Source organism: Ornithorhynchus anatinus, chromosome X1 (assembly GCF_004115215.2).
Source record: "Ornithorhynchus anatinus isolate Pmale09 chromosome X1, mOrnAna1.pri.v4, whole genome shotgun sequence".
Taxonomy (NCBI): domain Eukaryota; kingdom Metazoa; phylum Chordata; class Mammalia; order Monotremata; family Ornithorhynchidae; genus Ornithorhynchus; species Ornithorhynchus anatinus.
Genome location: NC_041749.1, coordinates 114,580,113 through 114,597,180, shown reverse-complemented (window position 1 = coordinate 114,597,180; position 17,068 = coordinate 114,580,113). Strand labels below are relative to the sequence as shown.

Genomic DNA, 17,068 nt, shown 5'->3' with positions numbered 1-17,068 from the left:
CACGGCTGAGGGTGAGTGCGTGAGATGGTGAGACAGTGTGTGACAGTGGCTGTCTGAGTGTGAATGATGGCTGGTTGACTAATTCTTGGTGTGGAAGGGGTTTGGAGCCTGTGCTCGTGTGTGTGTGCGGGGGGTCGTATCCGCGTACGTGTCTATCCGGCGGCGTGGTTATGAGCAGGTATATGTCCGCGACCCTGTCCGTGTGACCGCGTGGATTGCATCTGAAGCTGTTGTAGATGTGAGCAGGTGACCGCCTAGGACCATATGTGACCGAAACCGTGCGTGTGATCGTCTGAGCACGACTCGAGGCTGTGCGCGTGGCGCGTGGAACATCGGCCAACGGACACGTCGGGTGACGGAAACTGGGTGAAAGTGGGATTGTGTCGGAGCCCCCTGCGCGGGGCGTGGCCGTGGGTCGTGGCCGGCCGCCGGCGGATTTGTCAGTCCGGGGCCCCGGCCGCCCTTAGCCTTCGCCTTGCCGGCTTGGACGTTATCCCCCTGCGGCCCCCTCCCCCTCCTCCCCCCCGCCCCCGCGCCCCCCTCCTCCCCCCCCCCGCCCCCCGTCGTCTCTCCGCCTCCCACCTTCCCAGCTTGTCTTGCCCTTTCCCCCGCAGGGGCCCGGCCAGTCCCGGAGGAGCCGCCGCCGCCGCCGCCGCCCCGAGTGCAGGGCCGTGGGCCGGGAAGCTGCTCTGTCCCCTCCGGCCCTCCGCCCGCCCTCCCGCCGGCTGGCCCGTCCGCCGAGCCGGCGGCAGCAGAGCAGGTAAGAGCCTCTCCCGTCTCTCCCCCGAGCGTTCGGGCCGGAGCTGTGGGGCGGTGGCTCAGTGGCTCCCACCCCCACTCCCCTCCCCTCCCCCCGGCTCCCAAGAGCTCCCGGGCCCCTTGGCCCGGGGAGAGACGGGGCTGAGTCCCCAAGCGCCCCCGCCCCCTCCCCTCCCCGTTCTCCGAGTGTGGCCCCCAGCCGGGGCTGGCCCTGGGGCGGGCTCTCCCTCTCAGGGAGTTGGAAAGTTGGCCGAGAGTTGCCACTGGTCCCCTCGGAAAGCGGGCGGGAAGCTTCGGCGGCAGGAGCCGGGGGGCTGGAGGAAGGAAGGGAGCGGGGGAGCGGGGCCGGATCGCACTGAGCTGGCTTTGGTCTTTGGTTATCTAGCTGTATGAGTGTATGTGATGTCATAAAGCTAGAGAACCGAATGTAAAAACCAGCTTCCGCCGTCACAGCCCCGGCCCCGGCCCCGACCCCGACCCCAGGCCCTGCCAGGGCTGTGACATCGGCCGGTTGGTCTGGATCCCAGACCTCCGGATGGGCAATGGAGGTTCGGGGGTGGGGGGGTGGGAATCGGAGTCCCAACCCTTTGGGCTAGATCCGGGCGAGCTGGATGCGGGGCGGGACGGAGGGAAAGCGGGAGTCCAGAAGCGGTGGTCGTTGCTGCCGGCGACCACCCTTCCCCCCCCACCCCCCCAAGCCGAGTCCCGGACACACCCACGGGTCACCCGGGCCACGACCGGAGCGTCCCCACGGCCCGTTCGGGATTCTTTCCTTGCCCCAGCCCGGGAGGGAGGCAGTGGGGCAGGGACCGAGCCCCCGTTCCCTCCTTCTCCTTCCCGGAAAGCGGGGACGATGTCCTGGGGAGCCGAGAAGACTCCGGTTTATTATTTTTTGGGGGGGGGCTCATGGGGACGGTGCCCCTCCCGACTTCGTCTCTAGCCTGTGGGTCTTTGACTCCTCTTTCTCTATATGCGGAGACGGAGCAGTGCTGTCTATCGTATAGCAGTTTACCCTCACCGAAGCTGTGTAGGTGTGTGTGCTCTCTCGCCTCTGCCACTGGCCTGCTACGTGACCTTGGGCGAGTCACTTGAATGATCTGAGCCTCGATTTCCCCGCCTGCAAAATGGGCTTTTAAAATATCTCCCTCCCCATTAGACTGCGAGCTCTATGTGGGACCGAGACTGGCTCATGTGATTATTTTGTCTCTATCTCGGCGCTTAGTACAGAGCTTGGCTCAGGATCCGCATTTAACAACTGCTACTAATATTATTTTACTACTATTATTATTACTGGGAGGGGGAGAGTCCGAAAGCCCAGGTGACCTTTAGAGGAAGGAGTCGTTGGACGGAGAAACCGAGCAGGACGTACCAATGATCTGGAGCTCCAGTGTGCAGCTTGCCTCAATGCAGGATACGATTCTTGCAGCACCAGTGGTTTTTCCAGCCAGAAAAAATAGGGTTTGCAGCAGGAGCGGGAGGAGGTGGGAGGTGGATTCACTGCTCCCCGCTCTTCGCCCCTTCTCCCCTTCCCCAGCTCTAGTCGTTATGGAACCACAGCACAAATCTGTGAGCTTCTCCTATCCCCCATCTCCTCCGTTGATGGGAGTCTCTGAGACGTGTCTCTACTGGTTTAAGCAAGTGGAGAATTATTATCAGGTGAATTCGAGCAGTGTAGACAGAGGATCTGGCTTGTTAAGGCCCTTGAATGCCTTTAATTTTTTTGTGGGTTGTTTTTTCTCCCTAGTACCCTAGCATGGGTATTTTCAATTTACTTGTATTATCTAGGTAATTGCAGCTGCTTCCACCTCCACCTGGTCTATTTGGCTTTGATGCCCATTTCAGTGGTGAATGGGGGAGGGGGGCCCATTTGGGAGAGGTTGACCAGAGCTTCTCTCTCCTCCAGAGAGAAATGTGAGGGAAGGAGGGAAGAAGGGTGTTGGGAGTACATGGGTCCTCTGAGAAAGGGCTAAATTCGGGAAGAAAGAAGATGCTAGAGAGGGAGGCCCCCTTGCCCCATCTCTCCACTCCAACCCTATCTACTGGAGCCAGCTCCAGTGTCTGTTCTGGCCTGGATTCTTCAGTGCTTCCCTTGCTCTGTGCCTCTGACTTCCTCCTAGGCAGCAGTGATTGATTCTCTAGGAGTCTTCCTGCCATTCCCTGAACTCCTTTTTTGGGAGGGGCATTGGCCCAGATCTGTTCAAGACCAGGCAGCGAGTCAGTCAGTGGTGGGGTGGGATCTTGGAGTCCAGATGAATTGACGGGAGAGGAAACTGAGGCCCACAGAGGTTCAGGGTCCAGCCTGAGGCCACAACAGGAAGTTAGTGAAAGGGGAGTTGGGTTAGAACCCAGGAATACCAAATCCCGGCCTTGGGCCTTTCCCTCCAGAGCTCTGAGGAAACACTTTTCTGGGGTTCCAGTCATCTTACTAGACTTCTGGATATATGGAGAGGAAATCTGCTTTCTCAGGGGGCTGGCATGGTTTAAGGGCAGTTTTGCTTGTCAGCTGAGGACTGGATTAGGAGATTTTAGGAGGCTTTTGTAAAACCCCTGATTTATGACACCATCTTCTCTGTCTTCCTCTCTCTATCACTCTCCACCTTAACAAATTTTTCTTTGCCTCTCTGAATCTTCATTTCTGAATTGCTCTCTCTATCTCTCTGTCATGCTTTATTTGTCTCTGTGTCCCTGCTTGTTTGTCCAGTTGCATAATAACTGATCACTGCCCAGTGTCCAGCCTTCTCCCCAGGCCATTCCTCCCTCCCAGGGCTCAAAACCCAAGCTGGGAAAACCCCAGGACCTCTCCCCTACCACTGTTGCTGATGGCAGGGCGGGGGTGGGTGGGTGGGGGGGGTCCTCTCCCTCTCCTCTGCCAGAGTCAATGCCCCTCTGGCTCCCCTCCGCCCCCATCCCAAGTCCTCTTGGCTGGGGTCCCAAGGACCTGGATGGGTTCCCCCTTTCTCTCCAATGGGGCTTTGCACGACCAGCACTGTCTCAACACAGCAGAACCAGGAGCCTGGGTCCCACATGAACAGATCTGACCGAATCCAAGAAAGAAGAGGAAGGAAAAAAGGAGGGATGAGACTTGAGGACTTGGTGATTTGGGTTTAAGTAAAAAAATTCCCCTCTGTATTTAAACTGTCCTTTCTCTAGGTCTCCCTGGGGTCTCAATTACAATATCATCTGACCCCCCCCCCATGTCTAGCTCAGGATCCATAGTTTAATCAGCTAGAGGAGCACAGAGGTCATTCAGGCCTGTTTCCTGGACATTTTATTTTTTGTTGGCTCAGGTTGGACCTGGACCCTGGTGAGTGGGAAGGGGAAGATGGACCTCTCCACTCCCAGGCTCGCTCTCTCTCCCCAGTCAGGAGAAAGGTCCCTGCTATGGAACCACCCTCTCAAAGGTCACAGATGATCTCTTTGCCAAATCCAACAGCCTCTATTCTATCGTAATCTTCCTCGACCTCTCAGCTGCTTTCGACACTGTTGACTATCCCCTTCTCCTGAAAACACGATCCAACCTCGGTTTCACTGACACTGTCCTCTCCTGGTTCTCCTCCTATCTCTCTGCCCACTCATTCTCAGTCTCTTTCACGGGCCCCTCCTCTACTTCCCACCCCCTAACTGTGGGGCCCCCTCAAGGTTCAGTTCTGGTTCCCCTTCTCTTCTCCATCTACCCCCAGTCCCTTGGAGAACTCATTCACTCACATGGGTGCAACTACCACCTCTATGCAGAAGACTCCCAAATCTACATCTCTAACCCTGATCTCACTCCCTCTCCACAGTCTCACATTTCCTCCCGCTTTCAAGACATCTCTACTTGGATGTCCTGCCGTCCAAAACAGGTCCAAAACAGAACTCCTTCTCTTCCCACACCTAAATCCTGTTCTCCCCCCGACTTTCCCATTACTGTAGACAGCACCAACACCCTCCCTGTCTCACAAGCCCATAACCTTGGCGTTATCCTTGACTCTTCTCTCTCATTCAACCCACATATTCAATCTATCACTATCCTGTCACTTCAACCTTCACATCGCTAAAATCCGTCCTTTCCTCTCCATCCAAACGACTACCACTTTAATCCAAGCACTTATCCTATCCTGACTTGATTACTGTATCAGCCTCCTTGCTGACCTCCCTACCTCCTGTCTTTCCCCTCTCCAGTCCATACGTCACTCTGCTGCCTGCTGCCTGGATTGTTTTTCTACAGAAAGGTTCGGTCCATGTTTCCCCACTCCTCAAGAACCTCCACTGGTTGCCCATCCAGCTCCACATCAAACAGAAACTCCTTAGCATCAGTTTTAAAGCACTGAACCACCTTGCCCCCTCCTACCTCTCCTCGCTACTCTCCTACTACAACCCTGCCCGCGCACTTCGCTCTTCTAATGCTAGCCTACTCTCTACTCTCTGTACCGTGCTCTCGCCTACCTGGCACCGACCTCTCGCCCACATCCCGCCTCTGGCCTGGAACTCCCTCCCTCTTCATATCAGACAGACAGTTACTCTCTCTACCTTCAAAGGCACGTCTCCTCCAAGAGGCTTCCCTGACTACGCCCTCATTTCCTCTTTTCCCACTCCCTTCTGTGTCTCCCTGGCTTGCTCCCATTATTCACCACCCCCGCCCCCAGCTGCATAGCACTTATGTTCATATCCATAATTCATTGATTTATATTAATGTCTGTCATCCCCCCCCCCCCCCGTAGACTGTAAATTCGTTGTGGGCAGAGAATGCGTCTGTTGTTGTGTTGCATGCCCCCGAGTGCTTAGTACAGTACCCTGCACACAGTAAGTGCTTAATAAATACGATTGATTGAGGGATTGACTGAGCCCATCCTGTGGTTTCCATAAAACAAACTTGGTTTCCCAGCGACAGACTCTGTTGCCCAGGGAGCAGCCAATAGGTGAGGCTAATGGGCCAAGCAGAAGCACCCCCCCACCCTGCCCGAAGGCCCTCTGTGACCTGGGATTGGACACCTGACTCCTTCCCTGAAGTTGAATTTGGCTTTATCCCTCCTGACCTCAGGAGCTGTGTCAGGAGGACTGAGGACAGTGTCCTTCCCCGACTTCCTCCCCACCCTTCCACCCTCCAATCCCCTAGTCCCCAGGGCCTGCTCTAGGTGGATGCGTGAGTTGCAGTCTAGGGAGACGAATTGGGAGGCAGGATTCCTGGGTTCATTTTTCTGGCAAAGAAAGGAGAATCCAGTTGGCAGCACCTTGACAGGGATGCCCTGGACTGGGTGTTATCAATCAATCCATCGATGGTATTCTTTGAGCGCTTACTGTGTGTAGAGCACTGTACTAAGCACTTGGGTGAGGACAATTTAACAGATTTGGTGGATACATCCCCTGCCTACCAGGAGCTTACAGTCTAGAGGGTGTAAGTTCCATGAGAAGTAGCTTGACCTAGTGGAAAGAGCGCGAGCCTGGGAGTCAGTGGACCTGGGTTCTAATCCCGGCTCTGCCACCTATCTGCTGTATGACCTTGGGCAAGCCACTTAACTTCCCTGTGCCTCAGCTTCCTCAAATGTAAAATGAGGATTAAGACTGTGTGCCCCATGTAGGATATGGACCTGATTAGCTTGCATTTACCCCAGCGCTTACTATAGTGCCCTGGCACACAGTGAGCGCTTAACAAATACCATAAAAAACAAAAATCCTGCACTTTCAGAGGCTGGGGTGGAGCACCGTGGGGGTGCTAAACAAACAAAAAGCCTTGGAGGTCATTAAGCGGGGGGGGGGGATATACTGAGGTGACCAGGAATGAGATGGGGTCATAAAGAGCCACGTGGGAGCCGATCAATCCAAAATCTTCCCAAACCAACCTCCCCCTCATTCAGAATTTTCTCAAACTCAATCCCTAGGAGGCTGGGCCAGCCCTCCCCACCCCCATAGCCCATCCTCCAACCCCCTGCTAGGCCATCCATCAGGCTTGCCGCATCCCTCGGGTACCCTGCCCCCTGGTCCCCTTTGAGATCCCTCGGTGGAGTCAGCCTCCTGCCCCAAGGGGAGCCACCCCTCCCTCACCGGGGATGGTGGTGACCCATGTGACCAAGGGCCTCCCTTGGGTCTGACTCTCCTTAGACAGCCCCGGCAAGGTGAGCTAGAAAGGGCAAGCAAGGAGGGTGGTCAGGTTGAGTTTCCTGAGGCTGAGGCTTCAGCCTTTCCCTCCCTAGAGCTTTCCCAGTTCCTCCTCCCAGTTCCTTTCAATCACCAAGAGCATTTATCAAACACCTACTGGGAAAGGAGCACTACTTAGAGCTCTCTTCTCTCACCACTCCTCCCTGCGGGGCTATTTCCAACTTTGGCATCTTGGTGCCATCCCTCTTGGCTCCCCCAGGACTGTTGTTGGATTGTACTCTCCCAAGCGCTTAGTACAGTGCTCTGCACACAGCAAGCGCTCAATAAATACCACTGAATGAATGAACGAGTGGGCCCCAGCATTCCTCTTCTGTCCCAGGTCCCAGTCCCTGAATAAGAGAATGGGGCTTGGTCTCAGATGGTTCGGGCGGGGGCCCCCCGATCGTGGGTCGGACCGTGTGCTGCCTTCTCCCTCTCGAGGGTCAGGGCAGTGGGTCCCTTTCCTTCCAGCAACCCTGGGGATGAGCGGACTTGGAGACCAAATGTAACTCACGGGGGCCTTCCTCGGGAGCAGTGATTATTTACAGTTTAATATCCCCGGGTTTCTATGGAAACTCGGTTGCGATGCTGGGTGGAAAAGTCAAAACCGGCTCGGGAAGGGTAGGTGCCAGAGAGCGAGCGAGTACTGCGCTCAGCAGCTTCCACCCAGGGAGGGGGCCCCGGGGAGCGGGGAGCGCCAGAGAGCACCCAGCCAGGCCCAGTGGGCGAGGTTGCCCCCTCGTTGGAGAGGTCGGTCTGATTTCTTGATCTGGCCTCGTTTCCCAAAATCAGAGAAAGCCGTGGATTGAGTCGGTCTGGGGAGAGAGGGGCAGAGAATGGGGTGAAGCTTCTGTAGGAGGCAGCTCTAAGAGGTCCATTAATGGAGGGGTAGGAGAAGTAGGAGTGGAAGGGGGAGGGCAGCAGGAGAATTTCTGCCAGGTGGAGGGAGGGTTGGGGGTGGTGGGGGACGACAGATCTGATGTAGAGCACTTAGCAACCTGCGTGTGTTCGAACAGTCAATAGTAATGGCTAACAGTGCCGATAGGAAAGTGTATGTTGCTGGGGCTTTTAGTGGACAGGTGGGGGACGGGATCTGGAGGGGCTGCTGCATAGAGCAGGAACCTGGGGACCTGCAGCTGGCAGCTGGGGCTACAGTGGGCGTGGAACGAAAGCCCAGCCCCTTTGGCCAGCCTGCTCGTAGGTCTATCTCTGCTCCAGACCGACTCGCCCAGCAGGGGCGGGCAGAGCCACCGTCCTGGACCGAGTCCATCTGGGGTAGGTCAGGCCGGAAGGGTCCCTTGGGGTTTAGATCCTTCCCGTATCCCTAGGAAGGGTGGACATTCCCCGGATGGGCTCTAGGCAGGTTCCTGAGAACCCATCCTGGCATGTCTAGGATCGAAGCTGTTGGGGAGAGAGAGTAGTAATTCACAACTGGACTATGTATCATCGAGTTGGGGTAGCTCCAAGATCATCAGGTCCGACCGTTCCCGTCCCACTTGGAGCTCAAAATTCATGGTGGGAGAAAGAGCAGGGATTTTTAATCCCCATTTTATAAATGAGGAAACGGAGGCCCAGAGAGGCTAACTGAGCTGCCCAAGGTCACACGGCAAGCAAGAGGGAACGAACAGGCTCAGTCCTCAGTTCCCCGGTGGGGTTATCGGCTCAGTCCTGCGGAATATCGAAGTTGGGTGGGGGAAGGGGTGTGATGCTCCAGGCTGGTCCCAGAGTCTGAAGAAAGTGAGTCCAGATGGAGGGTTGAGGTTGAAACCCCCCCCCCCCCAGGACCCAGGCGGCAAGAGGGTGACAAATCACCAGGGAGACAAAAAGAGTCGGTTCTCTCCCTGTAAATCACTTTCCTTGGCCCTGTCCCTCCACCCCCACCTCCTCCGGGCCTCCTGGGTACCCAAGCACATCTCTCCGCCTCCCCCGACTCCACCTTCCCTTGAACCTCCACTCTCAAGACGCCCACTCTTCCCCTTTCCCAGAAGCAGCCTCTCCACCACTCCTTTCTGATTCTCTCCCCCACCCCCACACCCACCCCCCTCTGCTTTCCACCACCTCTCCCCACCCCGCCCCTTCCACCCAGCGAAGGGGCGAGATTGATGGGGGCAGCCGGGGAGCCAATGCCCCTGCAGGCTGCGCCTGCAGGTTGGGGGAGGGCTGTGGGTCGGGGTTGGGGGGGACGTGGAGGGGGGGGGATCGGGAGGAAGGGAGGGAGGGTTTCTCTAGGAGACCAGGCTGGTGGTATTTCAATGCGAAAGAGCCTTGAATAATGAGCTGGTTTTTTCAGGGATTCTGAAAGGGAACCGGCTGAATGGAGAGGAGGAGAGGGGAGAGGGGGAGCAGTGGAGAGAGACAAGGGCGGGGGGCCTCCATGGGCCCAGGGTAACGGCTCGAACAGCTGTGAAAAGGGAACAGAGCAGTTCCCACGCCCGGGCCGGGGGAGGAAGAGAAGGAGTCCGCTTGGTGGGGTCAGCTCCCTCCCAGTGCTAATATATACACAGGCGGAGGGCTCAGAGAGGCCCCGGCTCTGCTGGGCTCAGGGCACACACACTGAAAAGGAATTGACACTAATTTCTCCCCCCGGCCCGAGCTCTTTCTCCCCCTGCCCACCCCTCCCCCAAAGGGAGGAGGGGGGGAGAGAGGGAGACCGAGGGGGAGTTCCAAACCAAAGGCTCTAGGCTCTGACAAGCAAGGTCAAGATGAGGCTGGGTCTGGAGTGGCAGACTGATTAGGGGTGAGGGATACACCCCCTTGCCCCTCCCTCAGAAGAAATCACCATGTGGTAATCTCACACATGTATTCTGTGCAGAACACTGTTAAACTCTTGGGAGAGTAAAATATAACGGTTTGGTAAACACGGTCCCTGCCCACAAGGATCTTAGAGCCTAGAGGGGTAATCTGAGTTAGCAGCAGTATTTAGTGAGAGCTTACTGTGTGAAGAGCACTGTACTGAAAGCCTGGGTGAGTACAATACAACAGAGTTGGTAGAGACTATCCTAGTTATCCTTGGCAAGGGCTGGAACCTCAAGAGATGGGCTGGCACTGGGCTATAGAGTTGGACTTAGGTACCTGGCTATCTGGGCCCGGTCCTTCTCCTTCCCACTCTGCTTTGCCCTGTCGTTGGTCGCTCAACTCGCTGGGTTCTGTGGAAAGGGCCTGGATCAGAAGGGGGCTTGGAGATCCCGAAAGGAAGGGCATGATGGTCGCCCACAGACTCGGAGGACTCTAACGTCGTTTTGCTCCGAGTGAGGATTAGGGGCATCCAGAAACTTCATGTTCCCTACTAGCTCATAACATAACAGCTTGTATTGTTTCTCAGCCTCCCTCTATCCACTTCTGCTGGGCTCTCAGTCCCCACAGAGTTTTAGAAAGTGGTGGGGTGTGGGGGGCGGTGGGGAGGGATGGTTTGGGGGGGGGGTAGTGTACTAGGAGAACACCAGAAGCAGTTGAAGCTTCTTCACCAGGGCTAGCAGAAGGAGGGCAGCCCTGGGTGGGGAGACCAGAGAGACAGTTGCAGGAGGCACCCCTTGTTTGCCTACCTGGCTGCCTGCCTGACAGAAACTGAAGGACTTCGTGTTTCTTCTGGTTTGCCAGCTCCAGTCACCCCTGACTGTCTGAACCGCCGTCCCCTTGCCCTCTGCTCTCCCCCCCCCAACCAGTTCCCCCAATCTTTTTTCAGTTGTGCCAACCTGGAAGTGCTGGGGAAGGGGCATCCGGAAACGAGTTCCATCATGGCAGCGCCCCATCCACCTAGGGAGAGTTTACTCGATTCACCTTGGCGGGACCTGAGTCCGGAAGGCCAGGCTTAGCCGTGCAGGTGTGCCAGCCCCCAGGCCTTGCGTTGGCCAAACGAGTTCTTCCTCCAGGATCCGGGTGAGCCTGGAGAGGGCCCAGTGGAGAAGGAGTGGGGCCCAGCCCAGGGCACCTGCCCCAAGACCAAGCCCGACAGTGTCCGCTTGGTTCTCTGTGGAGCCCCCACAGCTCTGTCAGCCCCTCTCCTCACTCCCCCATCTTCCTTTCCCCAGGCTTACAGGAGCGTCATAGATTTATCAAGCCTCTCCGGGGATTGAGCCCAGCAGGGGGTTGGAAAGTACAACAACTTTGGGGCGATTGTAAGGAGAAAGGCATTAAGGGCAGGGGCGGTGGAAAAGGAGGAGGAGGAGGAGGAGAGACAGGACTGGGGATGAGGAGGGGGAGGAGGACACACGGCGGAGTAATTAGCTAAGAATAAGGGCATAATGCGGGGAAAGCAGCTGGGAGTGTGGGAGCCAGGAGGAGGGGGAGATCACGGACAATGGGAGATTCCAGGTCTTTGGGGTTGCTCAGCGCACACACACAGCCTTTAGGTGGTGGGGCAGGCGGGAGGGGGTGGGGGGGCTGGGAGAATGGTCCCTGTTGTCTCCCCTTTGAGGGGAAATCTAGTGGAAAACAATGTAAACAAGCCTCCTGCAGGGCGGAGATTAACTCGGAGGGCCTGTTATGGCTGGGGCTGGCAGCCCTGCCTGGTGTTTGTGTGTGTGTGGTGTGTGTGCATGTATGAGGCACGTATGTGCTAGGACTCGTCTGTGCATTTGCACGAGAGTAGGCGGGAGCCGACTGCCATGGTATGGGCTTATGTGTATTCATCTCTGTATGTGCGGGGGCCACCCTGAGTTTCTACTTGCCTCTGTACCCGTGTTTTGTCTAGGGTGAGTGTGTGAAGGGCAGTGGGTGAATGCCAGTCATCTGCAGAGTGCTGTGGGCACCCCCCCCCGCCTTCACCCCCGCCAGCTCCCTCTGGATTCACGGACAAGTCTCTGAGCCAACCCTTGCCTGTGGCTGAGACCCTGAGCAGGAAGCAGCATGACGTGGTGGATGGAGCACGGGCCTGGGAGTCAGAAGGTCATGGATTCTAATCCCAGCTCTGTCACTGCTGTGTGGCCTTGGACAAGTCACTTCACTTCTCTGGTCCTCAGTTCCCTCATCTATAAAATTATTATTATTATGGTATTTGTTAAGCGCTTACTATGTGCCAAGCACTGTTCTAAGCGCCGGGGTAGATACAAGATAAGCAGGTTGTCCCAAGGGGGGCTCACAATCTTCATCCCCATACAGATGAGGATTAAGACTGTAAACTCCATGCTGGACAGGGACTATGTCCAACCCAATTTGCTTGTATCCAACCCAGAGCTTAGTACAGTGCCTGGCACACAGTAAGCACTTAACAAATACCACATTATTATTATTATTATTATTATTAATCAGGCTGGAGTTGAAGATACACTACGGGAGAGGCGTTTTAGTGAACTTGAGCCGTTACTTTGGCTAATTTTATGGGTGAACGGCCCGCAGTGGGTCACTAGAGGGAACGTTCGGGGTGCCGGAGGGCCCACCCCTAACCGTGAGGGTGGGGTGTCCAGGAGGGAAACCAGCACAGTCGTTGAGCCTCCTGGCACTGCTGCCGGAGACAGGCCTGGGGGGAACGTGAGTGGGACCCGCTCATGGCCTTCTGTATTTGGGCTGCTGTGAAAACACAGGCCTAAACAGCTAGCACCAATCCCCTGATCTGTTGTCTTCTTGGTGGCCGCTCTCTAGCCCGCAGTCCAAGGGAGAGGGGCATCAGAGGAAATGCTATTTCTACTCTATCATCTGCAGCCTGGCTGGTGGGCCAAACTCCCCCATTGTCAAAGCTCCACCTCATCTCCCTTATCCCCCAGATGTTTGAGAATCACTGCTCTCCTCCTTCTCTCTGTTCCAAAACCCTGGTTGCCCTCAGCTTGGCTCCTCTCTCCGACACCTCTCCTGCCCCGTCTACTGAGGCTCAAGTCCAAATCTGAGCCAACGGAGGCCCCAGCCACCTCCTGCCCCGGCCCGGTTAAGTCCCCTGCCAGCAGAGCTCTTGGGCCCTGATGGGGGAGGAGGGGGAGCCCAGAGGCAGAAGGCTGTGCATTTTGATGGAGGAAAGGGATGAGGGTAGCTGGAGGAACAATGGGCCAGCCTGAAAGGAGGTCCCATTGTGTCTGGCCCAGGAGGCTGAGCCGGCTGCTGGCCCTTGAATGAGAATATTGTGTCTGAGCCTCCCGCCTAGCCCCCCTTCCCTACCCCCTCCCTCATCTCTTCCCTATCCTAACTCCATGACAGTCCCTGTTGTGCTTCTCATTGGGTCCAGTCTCCCCCACCCTTATCCTCTCACCCTGTTCACAGGGATCCCTGTCTCCCATCCCTTTCTCCCCGACCTCCACCAGGGGCTTGGACTTGGGCCAAGGATGATTCCCACCTACTTCCCCAGGCGGAATCACTGTTGACCTTGAGGTCCTCCCAGACTGCATTCCCAGGCTAGGCTGGGCTCTGGACGGCCTCCCTCCTCCCCTTCCGTTCCTCACCCTTCTCTTTTCAGCCATGGTCCCTGGGCCTTTTGTTTGGGTTTTACTTCTTTGACCCAACACATCACAGCCTTGGTCCAACAGCTCTCTTCCCAAGGGATTAGCAAAAGAATTGTGGGGGTCAATTTATAGTTCAGGCTTCCTTATAGTCAGGACAATATGGTAAAAAGAGAACCAGCCATGCAGAGGGCAGAACTGCGTGATGGAGAGGCCCAATAAGAGAGGGAGACGTTGAGGTCTGGTCTACCCCAAATCCAGCCCAGAAGGGCACAAGGAAATTTCCCTAAGAATCGTAAGAGTGCTGTCCTCACTGGACACTGTCCCTCCCTATGCCAGCTGGACAGATAACTGAATTCTTTCTGGTGACTTTCCAGCTACAGTGGAAAGACAGAGGGCCCCAAGGTTTCTGACACTGCAGCTCCTCTGTCCCATGATACACCTCATTTTCCAGAGGACACAGTCTTCTTCCACCAGTGAGAAGCAGTGTGGCCTAATGGAAAGAGCGGGGAATCAGAGGTACTTACCCAAGTGCTTAGTACAGTGCTCTACACACAGTAAGCGCTTAATAAATACGATTGAATGAATGAATAATGCCAGCTCCACCACTTGTCTGCTGTGCGACCTTGGGCAAGTGACTTCACTTTTCTGTACCTCAGTTCCCTCATCTGTAAAATGGGGATTAAGACTGTGATCTCTATGTGGGGCAGGGACTGGGTCCAACCTGATTTTGTTGTGTCTACCCTAGTGCTTAGTACAGTGCCTGGCACGTATTAAGGGCTTAACAAATATCATAAAAAAAACCAAAGACAACAAACAAAAAACCCTGTGATCCAGTCACCAGATTTGGGCCCTGAAGGGGCTGCCTTGGGTTGGGGGGTGGGGAAAGGAGCTGTTAGGAAGCAGCCTGCTTTCTGTTGCCTTCCCCCTCTTTTGGAGGCTGGTCTCCCCTCTTCCAATCAATCAATCAATCAAGCATATGTATCGAATGCCTACTGCGTGCAGGGCACCGTTACTCGGTGGTTGGGAGATTGCAGTACGATAAAGTTGGTAGACACGCTCGATCACTGTCCTCGAGGAGCTGACAGTCTCCTTTTTCTTCTCCCCTTTGCAGGAGGAAATGCCTGGTTGCCATCGCCCAGGCTGTGGGAATGGAAGAGCTGGTGGAGGAGGAAGAGGAGCAGAGAAACCCCAGGAAAGTTCCACAGGGGCCCAGTCCGGTGAGGAGAGGCGGATTGGCTTGTCCCTTGGAAGGGCTGGAGAAAACTGCCCAGGGGTAGCCGTGCAGTCCAGGAACACCCCCCACCCCCGGAACTATGATGATGGAGTCATCTCCCGGCGAGTGGTCCTCCAGTTTACGCTTCCCGTTTGAGGCCGAGTCACCCGGAAGATGGGTTCCCAGGCATCGGAGGCTGCAGTGCCGGATGCACACGGCCCTTGGAGGAGCAGAGGGAATTTGGTGGTCAGGTAAGAGGCACCTGTCCTCAAAGGGACTGGGAGAGCTCTCCAAAGCGGAGCTGCCCGTGAAGGCTCCCTCTAGACTAGAAGCTTGTTCATTCATTCAACCGTATTTATTGAGCACTTTTTGTGTGCAGAGCACTGTACTCAGCGCTTGGTAGAGTACGATACAAAAATAAACAGTCACATTCCCTGCTCACAACGAGCTTACAGTCTATAGGGGGTTAGACAGAGAGACAGACATCAATACAAATAAATAAAATTATAGATATGTACCTAAGTGCTGTGGGACTGGGAGGGGGGGAAGAGCAAAGGGAGCAAGTCAGGGTGAGGTGGAAAGGAGGGGGAGCTGAGGAAAAGTGGGACTTAGTCTGGGAAGCCCTCTTGGATGAGATGTGCCTTCAATAAGGCTTTGAAGTAGGGGAGAGTAATTGTTGGATTTGAGGAGGGAGTGTGTTCCAGGCCAGGGAAAGTGTCTACCAACTCTGTTATATTATTCATTCATTCATTCAATCATATTTATTGAGCGCTTACTGTGTGCAAAGCACTGTACTAAGTGCTCGGGAGAGTACAATATAACAAGAAACAGACACATTCCCTGTCCACAACGAACTTATTATACTCTCCCAAGTGCTTGATATAGTGTTCTGCACACGGTAAGCTGCGTGGCTTAGTGGCAAGAGCCCGGGCTTGGGAGTCAGAGGTTGTGGGTTCTAATCCTGGCCCCACCACTTATCATCTGTGTGACTTTGAGCAAGTCACTTCACTTCTCTGGGCCTTAGTTCCCTCATCTGTAAAATGGGGATGAAGACTGTGAGCCCCACATGGGGCAACCTCATTACCTTGTATCTACCCCAGTGCTTAGAACAGTGCTTGGCACATAGTAAGCGCTTACAAATACCATCGTCATTATTATTATTACTATTGATTGATTGAGGCTGCAGGAACACAGAGAGGGTGACAGTGGACATCAGCCTGGGTCACCCTAAAGGGCGGTTCAGACTGAAGCCAAGGGAAGGGGAGGAAAATGCAGCAGCAACTCCTGGGGCGGCCTTGATCCAGAGAGAGGATGGTGTGCTAGGTGGAAAACAGAGGAAAGAACCAGACCCTTGAACCCTCTAGAGCTAAAATGAACCCAGGGAAAGGCCTGGGTTATAGCCAGTCCAGGGTAATAATAATAATGATGGTATTTGTTAAGCACTTACTATGTGCCAAGCACTGTTCTAAGCTCCAGGGTAGATACAAGGTAATCAGGTTGTCCCACATGGGGCTCACAGTCTTAATCCCCACTTTACAGATGAGGTAACCGAGGCACAGTGAAGTGAAGTGACTTGCCCAAAGTCACACGGCTGGCAAGTGGTGGAGCCGGGATTAGAATCCACGACCTCTGACTCCCAAGCCCGTGCTCTTTCCACTGAGTCACGCTGCTTCTCTAATGGTACTTGTTAAGCACTTACTGTGTGCCAAGCCCTGTTCTAAACGCTGGCGTAAGTACAAGTTGACCAGGTTGGACAGAGTCCCTCTCCTACATGGGGCTCACACTCTAAATCCGGGACCTTCACCTCGACCTCCCCGAACCCTTACTAAGAGGTGTTGGACACTTCAGGTAGGTGTGGGATCCATCTACGCTATCTCCAGGCGGTCCCCGCTTTCTCTGCAAGCAAAACACAAGCGCTTCATTCTCTTTTCTGCCCCTGTTCGCGCCAGGCACCCTCAGAGTCCTACTAGTCCAAGAACTGGAGTTTCTCGTGGGCTAGTTGTGTTTGGATGCGCTGTGAGAGCTGCCAGTCGATGCCCGTCTCGGGAGGGAAACGCGTGTCACGTCTCCGTTCCAGGGAAGGGACGACTCCCGGGCATTTTGGTAACCTCATCAGGTAGATGTCGTGGCCCAGAGGGAGGCTCCTCACCTCCCTCGGGCCCCCACCCCACCACCCTGTTTGTTGTTATACCGTACTCTCCCAAGCGCTTAGTACAGTGCCCTGTACACGGTACGCGCTCGATAAATACGATTGACTGACTGAATGACACCCTACCCGGTCCCTCTACCTTCCTCACTGATGACCGCATATGTACATATCTATGAATTACTTACATTATTGTCCCTCTCCCTCTCTAGACTGTAAGCTCACCGTGGGCAGGTGACATTTCTACCAACTCTGTTGTGCTGTCCTCTCCCAAGAATTTAGTACAGTGCTCTGCACACAATAAGCGCTCAATAAATACCGTTGACTGATTGATTGATGACCGGTGTGCGTTTGGGGATGTTAATCGCAAATCTCTGTCCCAGTTGGACCCAGCCATCGTTCCCCAGGTGACTTGGGGGTGTTGTGGAGGGCTCCCATAACCCCCTTTGCTCTGCTCTTCCTCCAGTGGGT

The 17,068-nt window shown here is 55.2% G+C and overlaps 1 long non-coding RNA gene and 1 other non-coding gene across 3 annotated transcripts; both read left to right on the top strand.

The window, feature by feature from the left end:
- The first annotated feature begins 650 nt into the window (after positions 1–650).
- On the top strand, positions 651–16,823 carry LOC120638074. 2 transcript variants are annotated; one of them, XR_005659547.1, is made up of 3 exons: positions 651–760; positions 14,350–14,702; positions 16,401–16,823. It is a non-coding gene; the product is annotated as an uncharacterized LOC120638074 (long non-coding RNA). The 2 variants fall into 2 exon arrangements; XR_005659548.1 differs by lacking the exon at positions 651–760 and adding an exon at positions 11,570–11,757.
- MIR9-1 (microRNA mir-9-1) lies at positions 1,101–1,222 on the top strand. The gene has a single exon (NR_034617.1). It is a non-coding gene; the product is annotated as a microRNA mir-9-1 (primary transcript).
- Positions 16,824–17,068: the final 245 nt, after the last annotated feature.